This window comes from Pteropus medius, unplaced genomic scaffold (genome assembly GCF_902729225.1).
Source record: "Pteropus medius unplaced genomic scaffold, Ma_sr-lr_union100, whole genome shotgun sequence".
NCBI classification, from domain to species: domain Eukaryota; kingdom Metazoa; phylum Chordata; class Mammalia; order Chiroptera; family Pteropodidae; genus Pteropus; species Pteropus medius.
The window spans coordinates 27,453,306-27,457,328 of record NW_024355205.1 but is presented as its reverse complement, the minus strand read 5'-3'; the positions used below and the strand labels follow the sequence as shown (position 1 = coordinate 27,457,328).

Sequence of the window (4,023 nt, the reverse complement as noted above, 5' to 3'; positions counted from 1 at the left end):
TGGCCTTCCTAGGTGATCTCCCATCCAAGTACTAACCAGGCCCAACCTTTCTTAGCTTCTGAGATCAGCCGAGATCCGGCTTGTTCAGGGTAGCATAGCTGTAGACGAAGATGGCATATCATTTGATCTAAAGGAGATTCTTCTGAGAAAATGTGATCACTTCTTGAGAGGTACGTATATTCAAACTGTGCATAAAAAAAAATGATCCCGTTAATCTGGAAGCTTCATATATGGTAAAATTGGTAATTTTATTTCGGATAATGGAACATCCTCAATACCAACCTACAGCATGGGCTTAATTTGGAAAGTGGCAGAAGTAGATTTTTTTGAGAAGGAAGATTACATATCCAAAATTTTAGAAAGATAAAACTGACAGTAGAGGTATGTCTGTTACTTTGGAGAAGGAGAAACTTGTGGCATGATGAAAAGTCAGGTGGTAATTATAAAAAGCCAAAGCAGGATAGTGGGACAGATAACGGTGCCATAAGAGATCTGTTGGCAATGAAAAATGATTAGAATTAGTGGACATGCAGTGGTGAGGATTCGTAAGTATCTAGTGGCTTCCTAGAGAATATGGTGAGTTGAAGGAAAAGGGTAACAGTAATAATCACAAACAGTGCACAGTGAGAGTTTCTTATATATTATATGTCAGGTATTTTTCTAAAAGCTTTATTTTAAATAACTTTTTCATTCTTATGGCATGTCTGTCATCACAGGGCCTCAGGTCAAGAAAGCTATAGTAATAACCACTATTAAGTAAGAGTTTTCTTAATTCTACAATTCAGGTAAATAGTTTTCAATTAAAATTAATTTTTTAATTAAGAATTCTTGGATTTGGTTCCATAGTGTAGCGGTTAGCACGTCTTCTTTACATGCAGAAGGTCCTGGGTTCACACCCCAGTGGAGCCATAGTCCATGGTCTATAGTCATGCCACCCTGAACAAACCCAATGTCTTATCTTGGAAGCTAAGCAGGGTCGGGCCTGGTTAGTACTTGAATGGGAGACCACCTAGGAAGACCAGGTGCTGTAGGCATTAATAATAATAATAATAATAGAATTCTGTATAAAGTTATTATATCATGCAGTTTGCCATTATTTATATTACTGTAAATAATCTTTATTGGTCTTATACAGACACATATGTGTGTGTGTGTGTGTGTGTGTGTGTGTGTGTATGTATGTATGTGTATATATAGTATATATATATCATTAAACCTCTGCTCAGAGAAAATATTTCTTGGATGTTTCCCAAGAAAATATTATTTCATTGGAACTTTCAATAATAATTCTACTGAGATTGGTTCATACTGCTTTGACCAATGGATAACGATAGAGTTAAAGGTTTGGTAGAATTAAGAAGGGGCAGAAAACAACATTTCTTTACATTTCAGAAAATTTCTGGAAAAGTAAAAACCACTTTCTAAGCTCCGAAGTGTATTCTCTAGGGTATAGGAGAATGTTCTGTTGCTCAGAGGTGGCTGGTCTCTTTGTCCTATTCAGGTCTTCTACTGATTGGATTAGGCACACTGACATCATGGAAAAACAATGTTTTACTCAAAGTTCACTGATTTAAATTTTCATCTCATCTAAAAACATCCTCACAGAAACACCCAAAATAATGTTTGAATAAATATTCCTGTGCTTAGCAAAGTTAACACATAAAATTAACCCTCACAATAGGCTATATGGATATCTTCATTCTAAAACTCTCTAAAGGACACTATCTGAGGTATAACTTTCTGATTATGGGCTTAATGACAGAGATCATTGTATGTATTAGAAATGTAAAAATGAAGAAAAAAGAGAGAGGAGAAAGTTTAGGCCTTTCAAACTACCAATACTCAGTGAAAAGAACAAGCATTAAATCTTCTTATAAGAGAATACTACGTCCAAAATTAAGGCAAAATCACATTTAAATTGAAAATAATTTTCCACATGAAGATTTGGTAAAATAAAACTATTTGTATCAGCAAAAGACTTCTCGTTAATTTTATTGCAAAAACAGTCTATAAAACATGCACTTTCTGTCATTTACATTTAAAATAGATCAGTCTCATTAAAAGAAATAGATCATACGCTGTTTCTTTTTTATGCATAAAGAATACTCATTGATATGGATCTTTTTATTAGTAATAATAATAAAAAATTAATTATCAAGAAAAATACTGGATGCCATACTGTAAGATTTTACTATTTCTCTTTCTCTTTTTCTCATAATAATTTGTGAAGAAAAAAAATGCTGAATGACAAGACCTCTATACATTTTCCTTCAAGCCTTAAGTTATATAACTTATGTTTTCAAAGACATTAAATGGTTACTTATGGATGTCATTGTGTTCATAACGGGGGGCATGTGTCAGGCCTAAACTGTGCACTCTAGATGATTCAGACATCTCTCAGCAAGTATAGAACAGAAGCTTCATGGGACAGAACAAAAATAAAATAAATTTTAGAAACTTTGGGATGCTGTGACTCAAAGAAAGAGTTCCCAGGTCATGGAATGTCCAAGTTGGAAAAAATAACATACTTACATTAGTATTTACTATGTGCTAAACAGTTACTATATATTATGCATTTTAATACTTTCAACAAGGTTGTAAAGTGTATATTACCGAAAGTTCTATCTTGCCGATGAGATTTCAACTTGGAGTAGTTAAATAACTTCCCCAATGTCAACAATCACATTCTAATAGAATAGAATTATATAAGGTAAATATGTTTAGTGTGGGGTACAATGTAGTTGATCTAGTATGTGTGTTCATCATCACATTTTGTCCTCTGATTTTCAAACATGATATTGAAAGAACACAAGACAGTACTCTTTTTGAGCCAACCAAAAAGACAATACAGCTAAGAATAAAAGTGTTTGTCCTGGTTCGTTCAGCAGGAACATGGCAGATGACAGTTCTTTCCAGGATTATGGTTTGGGGAAAGCTTAAGCATATAATTATTATTTGCACATTAACTGAAATGAAAACTTAATTTAGAGGTCAAGATCAAGGGATTTTAATATTGAATTCATTGCCGAGTTACATTTTCTTTCAGGCATTTTCTGAGGCATCGCATGGTCTTCTAACTTCCCAAAAGCCAGATGTCTTTACTGTAAAGAGTATACTTATGCTTATTTTATTTTATGCATGTGTAGCCTGTGCACATGTCAAAAACCAAAGCGACGACTAAGAACACATCTGCATTTTATGATGTGCTCATCTCCCCCTTGGGAAAGCAAAATGTTCAGGGCAACGCTTGCTCTTCATGATCATTTGAAGAGGTACAGCACTTCTCAAAATCTTTTATTTATTTATTTATTTATTTTTTGTGATGTCCACATTGCAAAATAAAGAGTATTCTAATATGCCTTCAAGAATATTTTTCAAAGTGGCATGTCATTAAGTTGACTCATTCAAAAGAGGAAAGTAACATATTTATCTGGAACTTGGCAAAGATGAAATCCATAGATATCTATAGAATGAATAGGACAAAAAACACCATTCCAGGAAGAGTCCTGACAATGCAATTGCTTATTCATTCAAAAATGTTAGAGGTGCCATAATTGCATGCCAGGCACTGTCACAGCTGACAGAGAGCCTGCAATAAATGAGATCTATTTCTTTCAAGGAGTTTGCAGAATGTCTAGTCTATAGGCTGTTAAATTGATCTCTAAACTTATTCCAAATAACTCAGGAACCACTTGTTTGATTTTAAATTTCCAGCACAAGGTTGGTACAAAATAGACATTTTTGAATGAGTGAATGACAAAAGCAGAGAGCCAATATGGATAGAAACACGTTCATGCTAAATGCCTTGATTGCAATAACTGCTGGAGTCAGGCACTAATGTCTGAGTACAGATGTATGGGAACTATCTTATCCTCCACCTGTTTGTACATTTTCATGCAATAATTGGCTTCTAATTCTGAATAATGTTTATGAAACATCTAATAAAAAATCACATTTAGAAAAGAAGAAAATAAAGGTAACTACTAGATTCATAGATTCAACAACTTCATGATCATCAATTTT

The 4,023-nt window shown here is 33.8% G+C and overlaps 1 pseudogene; it reads left to right on the top strand.

The window, feature by feature from the left end:
* Positions 1 to 918: 918 nt before the first annotated feature.
* LOC120599015 (uncharacterized) lies at positions 919 to 1,034 on the top strand (annotated as a pseudogene).
* The last annotated feature ends 2,989 nt before the right edge of the window (positions 1,035 to 4,023 follow it).